This window comes from Microtus oregoni, unplaced genomic scaffold (genome assembly GCF_018167655.1).
Source record: "Microtus oregoni isolate MIOR12 unplaced genomic scaffold, Mior012 000009F_ref0000495, whole genome shotgun sequence".
Lineage (NCBI taxonomy): Eukaryota > Metazoa > Chordata > Mammalia > Rodentia > Cricetidae > Microtus > Microtus oregoni.
Window position 1 is genome coordinate 24,244,737 of NW_024543068.1, and position 18,142 is coordinate 24,262,878.

The 18,142-nt window shown below is 44.6% G+C and overlaps 1 protein-coding gene across 1 annotated transcript in view; it reads right to left on the reverse strand.

Moving 5' to 3' along the window:
- The window catches only part of Ppm1a (protein phosphatase, Mg2+/Mn2+ dependent 1A), a 47,890-nt gene extending 40,366 nt beyond the window's left edge, over positions 1-7,524 (reverse strand). Inside the window, exon 1 of the mRNA XM_041658437.1 lies at positions 7,155-7,524. The gene's annotated coding sequence lies outside the window, so the exon portion shown is untranslated. The remainder of the gene's footprint in view (positions 1-7,154) is intronic.
- Between the last annotated feature and the right edge of the window lie 10,618 nt (positions 7,525-18,142).

Here is an 18,142-nt window from a genome sequence, read left to right on the forward strand (position 1 = left end):
TTGTTGGGAGTGGGGGAAGGACTCGTTCTAGCCCAGAATTTTACTCCTGACTAGTTTAGATTGACCTCCAACTTGTGTATCTCCTGCCTCAGCCTCCTAAGTGCTAGGACTCCACCACTATGCCCAGCTTAAAACACGTGTGTATGCCAACTTAAAAAATTGAATTCTAGTTGGGTGGTGAGGGTGCACGCCTTTAATCCCAGCACTTGGGAGGCGAGGCAAGTGGATGATCTCCATGAGATCTGCATAGTAAGTTCTAGGACAGCCATGGCTATGTAGAAAAACCCTATCTCAAAACAAAACAAGAGGAGTTACCATCAAGTATTTTAGAGGACTATTAGCTTGACACAAATAAATGGTCAATAAAGTATAGGGTTTTTGTTGTTGTTGTTGTTTGAAACAGAGTTTCTCTGTGTAGCCTTGGCTGTCCTGGAACTCTTTCTGTAGATCAGGCTGATACTACTACTGCCTCCCTAGTGCTGGGATTACAGCTATGCACCACCACTGCCAGGAAAGTATAGTTTTCATTATTTATTTTCTGCTATTTATCAAAGAACTTTAGTTTCATGATTTCCAAACTGCCACAAAATTCAGATCTTAAATATTAATACTACATATACTTGAATCAATAGGTTCGGAATAAAACTCACAGGCAGGTCTCTGTGAGTTCAAGGTCAGCCTGGTCTACAAGCATTAGTTCCAGAACAGTCTCCAAACTGTTGCGGGAGCTCCTTCTGCTCCTTCAGCCAACAGCCCCTGAGATACCAGCCCATTGGGGTGTGGTCTCTCTCCCTTTAAAAAAAGTGGCCACTTCCCTCTCCTCTCTCTCTGGCTTTCGGCTCCGCTTCTGGCAACTAGGCTCCTTTCCTGACTATGCAGAGGGCTGTTGTCTGGGACGGTGATCTGTAAGTTTTCCCCTTTAAATAAATAACCATTCTATTAATCATAATTCCAAATTGGTGTGGGATTGTTTGTGACTTACGCCTTCATATGGCACCCACGTGGATAACTGCATCCACAGAAAGCCTGAGAAAGCTTGGGAAAGATAGAGTAAAGCATGCTTTCTTGGTAGTAGCAATTTCTCGGGTCTGCTCTGCTTGCTAGAGGAAAGCAAGCGCTCTCATCTAAGAGAGGCTTCCTGACTCAGCTTTAGCTGCAAAACCCTGCAGCTCTTTTAAGAGATCCTGCCACGAAACACTTAAACGGTGTTGATGAACAGCTGAATGCATGGTTTTCGGTTTTCAGCCGTAGCAGGAAAAAAGTTGTGCTGTTTTAAAATGCTGGCTTTCTGGGCCGTCCTGCCAGGGCAAACTCTGACTCTTTGAGGAGGTCAGCTACAGAGAGAGCATTTGAGTGTAGCAGCTTGTTTGCTGGCAGGGACCTTGAAATGCCATAGAGTTGTGGCAATAAAAATGGCTACAGCCAGTACCTCCGCCATGAGGCTGGAAAGCTAAGTCCAGCCGTCAAAGCCACGGCTTTAATACTACCCATATTGCTTGGTAAATTAAAGACTTATGTGGTCACAAAAAGAGACATATACAGTAAAAGAAAGATTCAAAGTCGAAGAAAACGTCTAAATGGTTTACAGTGTGTTAAAAATATATGCAGGCTAAAAGTTAAAGTTCTTAAAGTTAAAAAAAAAAGGAAGAGAGTAGTTGGGTGTGGTAGCATATACCTTTAATCCCAATGCCTGGGAGGCAGAGACAGGTGGATCTCTGAGAGTTCAAGGACAGCCTGGTCTACAGAGTTATTCCAGGACAAAGATATACAAAGAACCTGTCTCAAAAAATAAAAGTATAAATAAAAGAAATAGAGGTTAAAATAAAGCTGCACAAAGATGGAAAATACACAGAGAATCTTGATACTGTATGCTATTATGCTCTCTTAGAATTGTTTGAATGCTGAGGAAAGAGCAACAGCTGCTAAAAGATATTTGTTTATAAATGCTGCTGAGCTAATCCAAGATATTTTGAAAATACCTTGACTTCAGAATTTGGATCTAAGGATATGATACTTTGGAAAAGAGACTCTTCTTTTGTTTTCACAGAGGATGAGATCCTGTGGATTGCTTCTATCCCAATATGGTATGATAGACCACGCCCTCCTGAAAGGTTGCTGTGAACACCTTCTAAAAATTACTTTGCTCAACTGCTGACTGAGATGAACCTAACAGACAGGTTATACCATGAAAGACCTAAATAACAGCGCCCCCATACAGCAGGAAGCAGTTTGGAGAGAAATAACTGTGCCCATGTTCCCATATATTGTTTATAAATGTTCTTTTACATTTAAAGGGGGATATAATATAGATATGAATAATTTGCATTGGTATGAATTTTAAGGTCAATTTTGCTATATGTATATGTATTTCTGATGTTGATTAAGGTATTGTGATTGTGTAGTTCATTTAAAAATGTAATGTATAATTAGAAATATAGGTAGTTAATGGATAATCATCAATAATAGTCAAGTTTGTAGTCATGTTGGTTAGATTTTCTAGATATACAGAGATATATTTCAGTTAGATAGGCATTCTTCATATCTTTCAAAGACTGCAGAATATGGCATTTAAATGTTTTAATAACTTAGGGCTTTTCATGACAATGAGACAAGTCTGCTCCTGGCAGCACCAGCTACTTCAAGAGGAAGATGGGCATCGAAGAGGCTCCTTATGGAGTTGGATGTTCCTGCCACCCAGCTCCCAACCGCCTGGCTAGCTTATGCCCCCCAAATAACAACACACAAACTGTAGTCATATAAACACTGCTTGGCCCGTTTCTATTAATGTGTGTAGCACCACGAGGTAGTGACTTATCTTGCCTAACCCCTATTTAGTGATCTGTGTAGCACCAGTCTTACTGGGAAAGATTCAGCATGTCTGACCTGGTGGCTTGCTTCATCGCGTCTGCCCTGGTGAGGAGAGGCATGGCGTCTGAGCTCACTTCCCTTCTTCTTCTTCCCAGCATTCTGTTCTGTTTACTCCACCCACCTATGTTCTAACCTATCAGGCCAAGCAATTTCTTTATTACTTAACCAATGAAATGAACAGATTGATATATGACACTCCCACATCACCAAACCTACAAAGAAATCCTGTCTCAAAAATAAATAAATAAATAAAAATAAAAAATAAATTCAGCCCGACCAGGTGGCATATGCTTTAGTCCCAACACTCAGAAAGCACAGGAAGCAGAAGTGGATCTCTATGAGTTCGAGTTCAGCCTGGTCTACCAAGCCAGTTCTAGGACAGTCAGAGCAGAAAAATCCTGTCTCGAAAAACCAAAATCAAAACAACAACAAAAAAACTAAATTATGAAAACTCATCGCTCACTCAAAGATAGCTTAAAACATCTCTATTAAAAACACACTATTAATCTCTGTGAGTTCAAGCTGGGCGGTGGTGGTGCACGCCTTTAACACCAGCACTGGGGAGGCAGAGGCAGGTGGATCTCTGTGAGTTCAAGGCAGCCTGGGCTATTAGAGCTAGTTCTAGGACAGGCTCCAAAGCTACAGAGAAACCGTCTCAAAAAACAAACAAACAAAAATTCTCTGTGAGCTCAAGGCCAGGCTGGTCTACTGAGCAAGTTCTAGGACAGCCAAGGCTATGGGGTGGGGGGGGGGGGGGGGAGGCAGATGGATCAGTATCTACAGCCTAATTATTTATTTTTATTACGTATTTGAATGCTTTGCCTTCACGTGTATCTGCATACTACAGCTGGTGGAGGGAGGCCAGAAGGCATCAGATTCCCTGGAAGTGGAATTACTGATGATTATGAGCTGCCATGTTGGTGCTAAGAACCAAATCTCAGTTCTCTGCTGCAAGAGCAGTAAATGTTCTTAACCAGAGACACCACAGTCTAATTTATCAATGGATATAAATCTGCACTTCTCAGTTTCTTATAAGAATTGTCAAGTCTTACTACATTTTAGGTAAAGGTTTATGAGCTCATTGCACTCAATACTTTCTCTATATATTCATTCTGGAAAGATAATGAAGTATAAAATTGTTACTTGTATCCAGGTGTGGTGGCACACGCCTTTATTCCCAGCACTGGGGAGACAGGAATCAGGTGGATGGACCTCTACAAGTTTCAGACCAACCTGGTCTGCACAGTGAGTTCCAGGCCAACCAAGGCTACACAGTGAGACTCCCACCTCAAAAAACAAAACAACAAAAATACATTTATAAAAATGTAACTTAAATAATATTGAGTACATTAAACATTAGACAGCTTAAAGCATGGAAAACCATAATCACTCTTTCTTTTGCTATACATTAATCCAAGCTTCTTTTATGAGAATGGCTAAATAATGTGCCAGAAAATAAATACATCCTGCTAAAAACAGCAACATAATTCATGAGGCAAGTGAGTTTTTAAATATTTTTGCTACCTAAAAACAGGACAAACGTGACAACACATACAAAGAAATATTTTCCTAATTACCTCATATTGTCTATTTCCCCTTTCCCAAGGTATATTATCCCTATATGTATGTCATACGGCCAAGACATTCTATCTTTTTGTGTTAACTCTTAACAAAATTCTGCTTAAGCTGTTTTTCTGTTTAAGACAGTCTTCTGATTTAACTAATAATAGAAAGTATTCAATGTTATAACTCAGACAACAGATGATCATTTGAAGGAAAAAAATCAAATATAATATCAGAATTATTTTTGTACCTTAGGATAATCCAGTCTTTAGTTTAAAATTATAAAGTAAATAATTTCGGTGAAACCACAATCAGCAATACAATCTATTGGTCATACAGTAAAAAGTCAAGGTATGGTCTAAAAAAATTAAAAAGATGAAGGCATTTAGCAACCACTTAGCAATATTTACCAGGTGACAAATGAGGTTGCTATACACTTGGGGGGGGGGATCAGAGAAATTTCCAAACAAAAGTTTAATAAGGCAAAATCAACAACACTCAGCTTGAACCAACAAAAATATACACATACACCATATATGTATATATATATTCTTATAATGCCCATCATATCCAAGTACTGAGGGTCCCAACTTCTTCAAACAGGCCATAGGACCAACGATGTCCACCCTCCTCACTCTCCCAGGAGTTCTTCTAGGCTTCCCAATGGCAAGAGAAAGACCTGTGAGGGCCACCACAGGAAGTTTCCTAAAGCACAGCCCCAAACTTCATGTTCTCTTAAATACATCACAGCCCAGAGAAAAATAAGCTGCAGAAGGCTGAAATATCTAAGTGGTTGGCACCTATCAGACATGTATTCATTAAAGGTATGTGTAACTGCCACAGGATGCCAAGAGAACAAAAAATTCACTAAGTGGACATGTGATGACATAATCTACCCCTCAGCTTCACTGACTCAGAACCGAGACTCCAGAGGTTAGAGGACTTGTCCATGAACACAAATATTTCGGAGCACAGCCATTCCTACATAATTCCAGCAGGGCAGCGTTCCTTCCAACAGGTTATACTATAATTATGGTTCAGCTCTTCAGCCCTTCATACTGAAATATAGTTATCCAATCCATGTGAAAATATGGATACAAACCCAAGAAGCAACTTGACGCTTCCAGTAGCCAATTATACTATTTCTCAAACACATATTAAGGTAACTAATGTGGAATATTATCCGTCTTAATATTTCATACCACCATCATAACTACTTCCCAGATGTGTTTAATATTAACTAAAAATGTTTGAAGCAACTTACACAAGTAGGTCGCTATAATTGCAATGCGTTACTGCTGCAAGCTACCGGGTCAAAGGCAGTCATCCCAACACAGCAGAATGTTAATCAATATATACAAGGTAGACAAATGAGAACGTGGGGCAACAGTGTAACTCTTGCACCAGGGGAGAGGCCCTGGGTCAGACCTATGCCCAACAATGCAAAAACAAAACAAACATAAAAACCCCAGGAAAGAATTGTAACATCGGGAGGAGGATGTGGTTTGTGCTTCAAACTATTAAGCGCTAAAGCAGACATTAAACCAATAAAGGCAGTATCTAAGATTTAAAAACGGGGTAAAACTGCTCACTATCTTCCTCGCCTCAAGTTTCCTCGTCTCTAACTACAGAAATAATCTTTGGAAAGGGCCCAGAATATATATAAAAGACAAAAGTGTAAAAGTGGGGCATTCTGTCTGGTTAAAGGGAGGTGGGAACCAAGCACTACTTGACTATGGAGTGAACGAACGAAGGCTCAGGAACCCTAAGGCCCAGAAGAGAAACCGTTTAAATTCTATGAATCTCCAAAAGGCTTCTCCTCCATCCAGAAAGTGGTCATGTTTGAAATCTCAAATCCCGCGTCTAAAAGAATCATTTTTTTTTCTTCTCACAAATGTTTAAAGTTACTAATTTCCATACCGTCAAATCATTTATTCTTCCCAAACCATGCCATTCTCCTATACACTAACCACGTTTAAAAATACATCAGGCTCATTATTCCAACTATCAGGAAACTTGGGGTGGGGGTGGCACTGCAGGTTGCTTAAGACTCTGATCTCTGTGAATTTCTAAGTACCATGCGGTGTTTGAGAAAAATAACTTCGGATGGTGAAATTTGCAAAGCATCTAAAACTCCAGTTGGCAGGAGGCTCTCCACAGCCAGCTGTCTTTCAAGAAAAGGATCCGAGTGTGTATTTACAACCTCCAAACAGAAACGAGCCGCGCCTCAACTAAACTCTAACATAAAAGAACTTTCCTCCAAGATACACGGCCAAAATGATGCAAAACCTGTCGTTGACTTCAATGGGTTTGCTTGAAGCCGGAATAATGAATGAACTGGAGGCATCATTACCGAATTAGGGGCCTCACTTTCAGCCCAGCCGCAGAGTCTCCAAATCGTGGGGACTCGCGGGCTGGTCAGCTCCAAGGGGCGGCCCCGCTTCGGGCTCCCCGAAAGTTCCGGGGCAGCTGGGGCCCGCCACGCCCGGGCGAGGGTCGCGCCCCCCTCCCCGCCACCGCGCTCAGCCTTCCCCCGCCCCCGCCGCGCGTTAACCCCTCGTCTCCAGCCGCGGGCTCCGGGAGGAGGCCGCCCAGGGGGTGGAGTTGTCGCGTCTCCTCCCGGGAGCGCCCAGGCAAACGCCCGGCTTGTTTACAGGCCCCAGGCCTGGCCGCCGCCGCCGCGCAGGCCCGCCCGCCCTCCCTCGCCCGAGCGACGCGCTTACCCGGAGCTGCCGCGGGCGGGCGGGTCCCTTGATCGGCCGGGGCGGCGGCGGCGGCGACAGCGGCCGGGCTCGGGGGTCCCGCGACGGCAGCGGCCGGGCCCGGGCGAAGGAGGGGAGGAGCCGGGCTGGGTCCGGGCCCCCAGCTCTCGGAGCCCTCGCGGCTCAGATCATCCGGGCGTCGGAGCGGGAGGCAGAGAGCGGGGCCCGCGGGAGGCGGAGGAGGCGCCGAGGACTCATCGCTTGCCGCCCCACCTGCCTGGGCCCCCCTCCCCCCGCCCCAGCCACCCGATCCCGAGCTGCGGACCCGGCCGGCGCGGAGACCACGGCGTTCTGGCTCCTGCGCGCGCTCCCGCCCCTCGCGCCGCCGCCGCCGCCTCTAGCGCGGCCCCGCGCACGCGCGCTCTCGACGGCGTCGCCCCTCCCCCCGCCGGGCCCCGCCCCGCGCCGCCCGCTCCCCCGCCCGGCAGCTGCGGCGCGGCCCACCGGCTGGAGGGACCCGGATGTGGGAGGGCCGGAACTGCGGCGAGGGCGGGGGGGGGGGGGGGCTGCGGTGACGTCACTGCCCGGCGCTGCTCCTTAGCGGGTTGCTGTAGGGCGGCCGGCGCCTGGGGCTGGTCTCTAGGGAGCCCTGGAGTCCTGGGTGGGAGCCAGGCGCCAGACCTTCGCGCTGGGGCGCTGAGGTCCCCTCCAGACCCGGCCGTCGTTGTCACACCGCCTTCTTACACCTGCCTACCGACGCCGATCTTCTGGCGCAGTCGCGGTTAGGGCCCTGCGTGGGGGAGTCAGCCTCCCCTTCGACCCCAGGAGTCCCACACGGGTGCCACATACCGCATACGTGTGTGTACGTGTAACCAGCTCACGCCTTGGGACACGTGCCTAGAGCTTTTGGCAGGTTGTCCCTGTGTCGCTCCAAGGATTCCGAATTGTATTTATGTGCACGTTACACGGTCACGTGATTCCGTCTCAACGGGCATTTCCAAAGACCTCCAATGAGGTTATTGGAACCGAGGGTTTTTCAAAATCTAGAGGACAATCAGAAACGTGACAGCTGCCTCCTCGAAAAGCCAGAGATGCGCTAAAGGTAGTTGAAACTGCACGTGCAGGCGGCCAGAATCCAGTTTAGCTAGCTAGACCACAGAAAACCCGACCCACGCTGCTTGCAGACGCCGGGAGATAGAATGACAAACCCTAGGCAGCCAATGAATCAGAGCTGGAAAGCAGTACATCACCAGTATGAGTTCCCATTGGCTGGGGTGCCTTCCCAGCTTCTCGGTCACCAGTTTAACCCTTGCACCAAATTCGCAGGAACCGAAGTTTAAGAGAGATTCTGGAATAATACAAAGGAAAACCAAATATTTTGTTGAAATAAGCGAGTACTTTAAAACGAATACGAATTAATTGACCAAATTGAGTTCTGGCCAGTAAGAAGATGAATTGCATTAAGGCCTTCCCTCTTTCACGCTGGAGCTTACTGCCGCAATGTGCACCCGGCTACTTTGTGTCTCCTAAAATTACTCCATTGTCTTGGCTGTTAGATCAAATGCAAACTGCTTTTCTCTGTCTGCAGTCCAGCAGACCATGTCTCTACTTTGGAAGTTGTGAAACCATTTCAGATACTTTCAGCATGGCTTTTGAGAGAAGATTCTGTTTCCTTCACTTTTACACCTGACACCTAACGGCAATGACCTCATCTAAACTGAACCTCCAAATCACTCAATATCTAGGAGTAAGATGAAAATGTAAGATTTCCAGGAATTTAAAGTAAAGATTCGCTATGCATTTCTTAGTTCTCTACACAAGTGTTGAAAATAAATGAAATTAAATGGAAAATCTTTTAATAAAATGCTGCCTTGTTGGAATTATATATTATCATATTATAATACATATTAATATATTTAGGGCTTTTTGTTGTTGTTGTTGTTAAGTAGAGATGCTGGGGATTGAAGTCAGGCTTTTTGCTCGTTAGTCATGTACACAATCGCTGAACTCTGTCCTCAGCCCTGGTTAGGGTTTTTGCTGGTGGTGGTTTTTGTGTGTATGTGCCGGTGTTTGTCTCATTTTGTTTTTGAGACAAAGTCTCTGTGTAGCTCTGGCTGGCTTAGAATTCTCTATGTAGATCAGACTAGCCTCAAACATACAGTGACCCTCCTGATTCTGCCCCTGGATTGCTGATATCACCAGCATGTTCCACCACACCAGGCTAAATTCTTAGTACTTTTAATACTCCAACAAGTTACGGCAGGAGGAGCTTGCTAGTGAATTCATAAACATTCTGCCATACAAAGTCATGTGACATTTAGTTCTCCGTGTGTGGGTGTGTGTTTCAGGACTGGAATCTTATCTCAGGCTGACCTTCAACTCTCTTTTAATTCACCCCCCTTGGCTTTCACCTTACTACTCCTGGGGGCACCACCACACCTGATTAGCGTGCTCCGAAGCAATAAATATTCTTGTTGTACGAGAAGCTGAGTCACCTGGGTACGCTATAGGGTTTTGTCAGGCTTCTTTTAGGTTTACATTCCTGAAGCTTCTCTGTTCTGCCTTTGTTAGAAAGCCCGGGTAACAAGAGAGGTAGAAAATTTTAAAATGCAATATAAGGAGATTTTTTTTCCAGGAGTCTTCCCAGTACGTCAGCCAGCCAGTCAGCTGTGCTTACCAAGTCTCATTTTTGGACACAATTTGCAGGGACATTTTCAAATGAATGAGGACACTTGTGTGCTGTAAAGCTAACATTTAAAAACTTGGAATAAGACATATTAATATTGTCTAATTAAAATGTTGGTTATGCTATTCCCTTATCTTATTAAATTGCTTTGTTGTTTGAAACAGGGTCTCTTTATATAGCTCTAAGCTGTCCTGGAACTCACTGAGTAGAAGAGGCTGGCCTTGAACTCACAGAGATCCACCTGCCTTGGCCTCAGTGCTGGGATTGAAGATAGGTGCCACCACACCCAGCTCTCTTATTAAATCTTATACCTAGAAAGAAGGGGAAATGTATATAGGAGGAAAGGAACTTTAGAAATAAGAGGGTTGCTGAGCAGTGGTGGCGCACACCTTTAATCCCAGCAGCACTCGGGAGGCAGAGGCAGGCGGATCTCTGTGAGTTCTAGACCAGCCTGGTCTAAAAGAGCTAGTTCCAGGACAGGTTCCAAACAAAGTTACAGAGAAACCCTGTCTCGAAAAACCAAAAAAAAAAGGGGGGGGTAAATGTTTTTCCATTTTGAACTATAAGACTTTACTTAATCTTCCAACACATGTATGAAGTCTTCACAATAAGTTTTGGTGAGATATCAGTTTGGCCATTTTTTACATATCTCAAACTATCGTATTCTACACGGAGAATCTGATGTTTCTATTTTAGTTAACACTGAGGAAGGAAGCTGAAAGGTTGGTTTCAAAGTGCTGAATTTACTGTGCCCCAGCAGCTTAGGGACTGAGAGACCTGGGCAAGGACTACGACTACAGTAGAAAAGCTAAAGTCTAGTATTGAAATACACTATTAATTTACAATGAAAGCCTGCTATACTCAATAGTCTCCCATTTCTAAAGATGATCTATTAGTATACATTTTCTCTACAATCCTGACTTTAAGAGAAGAAAGAAGCATTGGAAGGTGATTGACATTCCGTAACTATTGGGTATGCACCCAGAGACTCAGCCCTGAGATGGCCTCACCTGGGCCTCTCACAGTGCTTCTCAGGCAGGTAAGTGATGGGCACAGGATGCCTGAGAAGCCCCCTCCCCCAGCCAGCCAACCATCCTTCCACAACATGCTGAGAACTACCCAAGAGTTGGAAGCCAAGGGCGCCAGAGGTCCAGCTCTCCCTTCCTCTGCCTCTTCTGTTGTTTCACTACCTGGTTCATGCTTCTCTCTCTCCCAAAACCACTTGTGGAGTCCTCTTGTCTGTTTTCTTCTTGTCTCTCTTCGCCCCTTCTTCTGTACTCTTAGCTCATTTTTCTTTCTCACCTTCATTTTTCTCTTCCTTGATTTGAATAGCTTAATCCAAAATGTAGTTTCTGTTACCCATTTTCTCCTGAACTTGAACATAGATAGCCCTAAACTAATTTCCTTCAGGGGTGGAGTACCCCACCCCATCCCCTCCCTCCCTCTCCCCCCTCACCATATCATGCTAATGAAAAACAACTGTTTACAGCACTGGGGAGGAATGAGAAGGGTTAAAGAATCTTGCCCTATGTGATGTCACCACTGAGGTGGGGGGCAGGGTAGCCCTTCCGGGGTGGAGCACAAGGGAGCCAAGCACTTTTTGTTGTTTCTGCATCGCCTCCTGGTCCCTGAGAAAAAGGTGGATAACTCTTAGACACTAGTAGCCAAGTCCTAATGAGGGGCTTCTTTCCTCAAAGCCAGGCATGTGGCTATGCCTAACACTGGCACTTAGCAGATAAGCGTCTCTGTTTGACAGATAGTCATTGTGTGCCAGGCACCGGGCTGGAGGTGGTGGCAAATGACATCAATGGAAAAGATCCCTGCCCCCACAGAAGAGGCCTTATAATAAGGGACATTCACAACGAAGTGAGTGGATACATAAAATTAGATGTCATGGAGGTGGTAGATGGGGCAGTGGAGGAAGTGGATTGAACCCAGATGTTTAGAATAAGAAGTTTAGCTTGATAAAGAATTGGGGGACACTTTTCAGGCAGAGGTAACTGTGCATGTGGTGTGTGCATATCTACGTGTATGTGGACATGTGTGCACATGCATCTGTGGAAGCCAGAGGTTGGCATCCAGTGTCTTCCTCTGTCTATCACTTTTTTTTGTTATTTATTTTGAGACAAGGCCTTTCACTGAACCTGGAGTTTGCCATTTCATTTATGACTGAATGGCCACCGAGCCTCCTATCTCCACTTCCCCTATAGGATTACAGGGTTTTTCTGTAGCTTAGGAGCCTGTCCCAGAACTCCTTCTGTAGACCAGGCTAGCCTCGAACTCTCGGAGTTCCGCCTGCTTCTGCCTCCCATTACAGCCCAGCCATGCCTGGCTTTTTACTTGTGTTACTGGGATCTCAAATCAGTTCCTCAGACTTTCAGAGCAAGCATTTTACAAACTGAGTCATTTCGTGGGGCAACTGTTTTTAATCAGTAAATACTACCAAACTATTTTTTTAATTTATATTTTTTAAAAACTATCTTTTCAGCTGGTCAGTGGTGGTGCACACCTTTAATCCCAGCTCCTGGGTGGCAGAAGCAGGCAGATCTCTGTGAGTTCAAGGCCAGTATGATCTATGGAGCTAGTGCCAGGACAGGTTCCAAAGCTACAGAGAAACCCTTTTTCAAAAAAACCAAAAACCAAAACAAAACAAAAACCATCAGCTCAGCCGGGCAGTGGTGGCACATACCTTTAATTCCACGACTCGGGAGGCAGAGGCAGGCAGATCTCTGTGAGTTCGAGGCCAGCCTGGTCTACAGAGCAAGTTCCAGGACTGGCTCCACAGCTACCAGAAACCCTGTCTTGAAAAACAAACAAACAAACACCCCCTATCTTTTTTGACTTTACATATCAATCCCAGTTCCCACTGTCTTCCCTTGCCCTCCACTTTCCTCCCCACCCCATCCCCCATCAACTCCTCAGAGAGGGTAAGTCTAGCACTTTACTTTGAGGCAGAACCAAGGCTCTCCCCCACTGTACTAAAGCTGAGCAAGGTATCCCTCCAAAGAGAAAGAGATCCAAAAAGCCAGTACACGCAGAAGGGATAAAACCTGGTCTCACTGCCAGTGGCCCCACAGTCTGCCCTAGTCATACAACTGTCACCCACATTCAAGGGCCTAGTTTGGTTCCATGCTGGTGTCTCATCCCCCCCACACCCACCCTTGTTAGGAAGGAGTGGGTGAGCTCCCATTAGCTCAGGTCAGCTGTTTCAGTTGGTATCCCCATCATGGTCTTCACCCCTTTGTTCATATTATTGCTCCTCTCCCTTCGACTGGACGTTTGGGAGCTCAGCCTGGTTATCAAGTTCATCTAATACTAGCAACCTTTAGGGAGACTCCTTGAAAACAATTCCCTTGGCTTTCCCTCTATTCCTGGCATTGTGGGAGATCCTAAACTAAACCACATCCTTAAAAGTAAAATCTCAACCCTTTTGCGTTTTACCAATGACAGCTTGGTTGGAAACAATCAAATAAATGGCGCAGAGACCTGTGACTTAATCCTGTCAACAAGCCCTGTGTGTGGGCAGGCCAAGGACCGGGGGAGTCTCCTTTACAGAAGAAGACAAAACCATGCTCCAGAGTGGCAGCAGTTACTCAGGCTCACAGGAAGCGATGGCTGGTACCCTGGACTTTTCCCACTAGCCTCTCCACAACAGTAATACAGGCAGCAGAGAGGAGAAGGGAAGCTCATAAATCTTACAGTTAGACAGTGCTGTGAACAGCTAAACTGCAAGCTCAGTTAACTTACAGAAGTTCTTACAGCTGTTGCTAAATATTAGCCACTATTAAAAATTAACTAACGTCAGGCATGATGGCATGATTTTGATCCCAGCACTTGGGAGGCAGAGGCAGGCGGATCTCTGTGAGTTCGAGGCCAGCCTGGTCTGAAATGAGCTCCAGGAAATCCAGGGCTGTTACACAGGGAAACCCTGTCCCAGAAAAAAACATAAATAAATAAATAAATAAGTAAGTAAGTAAATAGGGGCTGAAGAGATGACTCAGTGGTTAAGAGCACTAGCTGCTCTTCCAGAGGAGCCGGGTTCAATTCCCATCACCCACATGGCAACTCATAACTGTCTATAACTCCAGTTCCAGGGGATCTGACACCTTCATGCCAATGCACATAAAGTGAAATAACATTTTAAAAAAGAAGTCATTTATTAATAAATAAATGAAACAGAGAATAAAAATTAACTATTAATATAGGTAGGTCTACTAAAATAAAGATTAAACCTGATTAAAATGAGTTACCTCCACTTTGCTTTAGCATTTTTAGTGTGATCTGTGTTTCTGAGGTAATTGATGCATAAGGTTTCAGAGCGGTGGAAATCCAGAGACCTAATTTTGGTGACTGGAAACTGACCATGAAGGGAGAACTAACACTGCACAGATAAAGGCTTGGTGGTACCTTCTTCTCGAATTTAAGAAAAAGAACCGAGCAAATGTTTCCTGCAGATTAAACTAGGCATGTCATATCTCTAACTTCTTCATGGGATTTCTTTCCTTTATTTATTTATTTATTTATTTATTTTTTTTACAGAAACATGCAGTTAACCACAAAGTCCCTCCTACCAGTAACAAATGAGCCAGCAGGCATGTCAGAACCACAGTTGGAGAGCCTCTTGGTACGCATGGGCCAGCACATCCCTGGATCTGCAGTCCCTGTGCCCTGTGGGCCCCGTTACTGCTTCTTCAAACTTAAGTAAATCATTTGAATTAATGTCAATTTCTTCCTGCACAAAATGCTTCCTCCGAGGCTAAAAGGGTTAAAGGAGTCCAGGTACTTTGGAAAAGTCATGGCTGACATTGTTGGCTGTACCCACGGCAAACAAAGTCCTCCCTGTTGGCAGTTCTTTCTCTCACCAGCGTTTGTATGTGGGTGCATATTCTCTCCTCCATTTTATCTTAGACCAGAGTGCAAATCATACACCTCTCTTTTTTTGCCTTTGTATTTTTTTTCAGGACAGGGTTTCTCTGTGTAGCCTTGGCTCTCCTGGAACTCTCTGTAGACCAAGCTGGCTTTGAACTCACAAAGCTCCACCTGCCACACTAAAGGCATGCACCACCCCTGCCAGACTCAGTCATGCACCTCTTAGTGCTGGGAGATGCCTTGAGAACTGTTAGGCATTCGTCATCATGTGAGGATTTTTGCAAACCTAACTGTTGAAGTTCAATCACTCCATGCCTTGATGCAATCCAGAGATGTGGGAAACAGGACACATTTGAGGTCATCACCACGATAGCCCAGCAGTGTTTCACAGGAAACATTGTTTATGTAGGTGAACACCAATAATAATAATAATAATAATAATAACAATAACAATAACAATAATAATAAGCTGAGTGGTGATGGCAGAGTTTCTTAAGGGAGGGAGAGGCAGATCTCTGAGTCCAAGGCCAACCTGGTCTACAGAGGGAGTTCCTGGACAGCCAGGATACACAGTGAAACCCTGTCTTGAAAAATCGCCCCCAAAAATTAATAAATAAAAAACCAAAAGTATATAAACCAGTAGCATAATTGTTTATCATCATTTTTCGAGTACTATATGCTGCTTGTGATTGTATTGTTATGCTTTTTTTTGTACTGCTGACAGAACGGTAACTCCGTTCCAGCATCACCTCAAGCAGGAGTCATGTGTGATGCAAGGATGTTATCACAGCTCTCGTGTTGCTAGAGGGTATGAATTTCTACCCCCTTGTGGGCCTAAAATAATCTTCTCGGACTTACAGACAACACCAGACCTGTAGTCTGTCACTAAAGTATCGCTATGCGACAAACACTATATCCCAGTCTATGTACCAGCAGAGCACTGGTATGTCACAAATGGAACACCAGAGTGCGGCTAAGATGCTGAAGTAAAGCACGGTTAATAAAAACTCAGAGACTGGAATTGGGGTTCAACCTGAAGGTCTGAAAAGCAAAGCAGTCAGTTGCTGGCTCTGACCTCAACCTCAGTCTGAAATGGCGACCCTGCCTCCAGGAATCTTAGAATGAGACTGTGTCTGAGAGCTGTCTCCTCTCATTTTATAATCCTCTCTTGGGCTGGGATTAAAGACATGCGCCAGTGGGATTAAAATCCTGCACCGCCCAGTTTCTATGGCAACTAATGTGGCTAAGGCTGACCAGTGGGACTGTTTTACTCTCAGATCCTCAGGCAGTTCTTATTTATTAAAATACAATTGAAATGCCACTACACTGAAGTCCTGCGAAGTTCCCAGTTTAGCTGCCAGCTACTTCATCCAGGACCCTCTGCACCCTAGGGACACAATCTAGTTGTTTCATGACACGAAAGGGGTAGAAAGCATCATCTTGGGGTGCAGATAGATGTGCCCAACTTCTGCCCATTAGGACCTGAGAAATCCTGATGAGATGAATCTGGAAAGCTCTGTAAAAAAGAGTCACACGAGGAAAACGTGCCATTTGTAGCCATGTTTTGTATATGTGTGAGCCTGGATTTTCTAAGACGAAAGGGGAATGATGGCCAATCTGTGTACCACACAGCCACCGCATTCAGCCTACTTCTGCATTAACTGCCTACTTCTGGAACTTTTATTAAAATAGGGATTTGATGGGGGAGAGTCTTCTGTTTTGTGTTAATTTCATTGGTTAAATAAAGAGACTGCCTTGGCCCTTTAATAGGACAGAAAATTAGGTAGGCGGAGTAGACAGAACAGAATGCTGGGAGAAAGAAGGAGTCAGGCAGTCGCCATGATTCTCCCACTCCAGACAGATGCTGGTTAAGATCTTTCCTGGTAAGCCACCTTGTGGTGTTACACAGATTATTAGAAATGGGTTAATCGAGATGTGAGCATTAGCCAATAAGAGACTGGAACTAATGGGCCAGGCAGTGTTTAAAAGAATACAGTTTCTGTGTAATTATTTTGGGTAAAGCTAGCTGGGTGGCGGGAAGCGACCCGCCGCTCCTCACTACAGGGATTGATTAATTAGTTAATTAATTTTGAGATAGGGTCCTACTACATAGCCCTGGCTTGCAAGGCACCCTATGTAGATTGGGTAGGATGGCCTTGAACTCAGAGATCTGCCCCTTTCTGCCTCTTGAGTGCTAAGATTAAAGTTGCAAAGGATGCTACCACGCCAGGCTCAGGGAGAGGGGATGTGAAATGTTCCTTATTGATAAGACCACTTTTTAAAAATTTGGTTATTAGTAACTATGAGCACCCAAGCACACAGCAGAAGCACCAGCTCATCTGTGGCACCTAGCAAGAGCTCATTGAGCAAATCTACACACTGGGTCCTTTGTCTTTGGAAAAACTAACACAGTCAGTTGGCCACTGATCTTTATTTTGTTTGTTTGTTTGTTTTTGAGACAGGGTTTCTCTGTGAAATAGTCCTGGCTATCCTGTGATTCACTCTGTAGACCAGGCTGGCCTCAAACTCACAGAGATCCGCCGGCCTCTACCCCAAGTACTGGGATCAAAGGTGTGTGCCACCGATACCCAGCCTGGCCACTAATCTTATCTCTTAAATATCTGAAGACTTTTGTTCATTTTCCCTTTCGCTTTTATTCTTTATCTCATTTCTCTCGTAACAGTGGTTTGGTTTTGTTTTTTAGTTGGTGAAATAGTAATTGCAAAGTCATTTAAAAGTTAGACCAGCTAAATGCAGAGACGACAAGTCCTTTCTCTTGAAGAACCTGGACAAGGGCTACTTTTCAATGTATGAGGTCTCAGAAGCAGTACATTTGGCAGAGGAGATCCCGAACTAACTCATGAGAACTACAGAGAAAATTTCCTTTCAATATAGGAAAGGGAAAGACCTTGGCCTAGAATATAGCATACCTCATACTAGGCCCCTTATGAGTGTGATCGAATATAATTCTTATAACTTTGCCAAGAAATAAATTATATATGTGTGTATTAGATATATGCAATACGTGGTATATATGTCTATACACACACACACACACACACACACACACACATACATATACTGACATATATTGTTAAGCCTGGAAAAAGAAATCCTTTGCAAATACAGGGTAACATGATTTTCTGGTTCCAGTATTTGCTGTTGCAAAGCTGGTTGAGCCTTCTTGGGATGGCTTGCTATCTCCTGGAAATTTTTGTAAATGAAAACAAAACCATAGAGCTCCCCCCCAACAAAACAACAATCCCCCAAATAAGATCACAAAAAGGACAATCCTAACAGTGGTATCGTAACCAACCATGTCTTGGGGAAGAGAAGAGGTGTGTGTCACACAGCAAACGCGATCATGTTCCCTGTAGAATTGTTGCTTTGCCTAGAATTTCGCCTTCAACTGTCTGTTCTCCATTCTTCTCTCTCCACCCAGGAAGACCTCCCC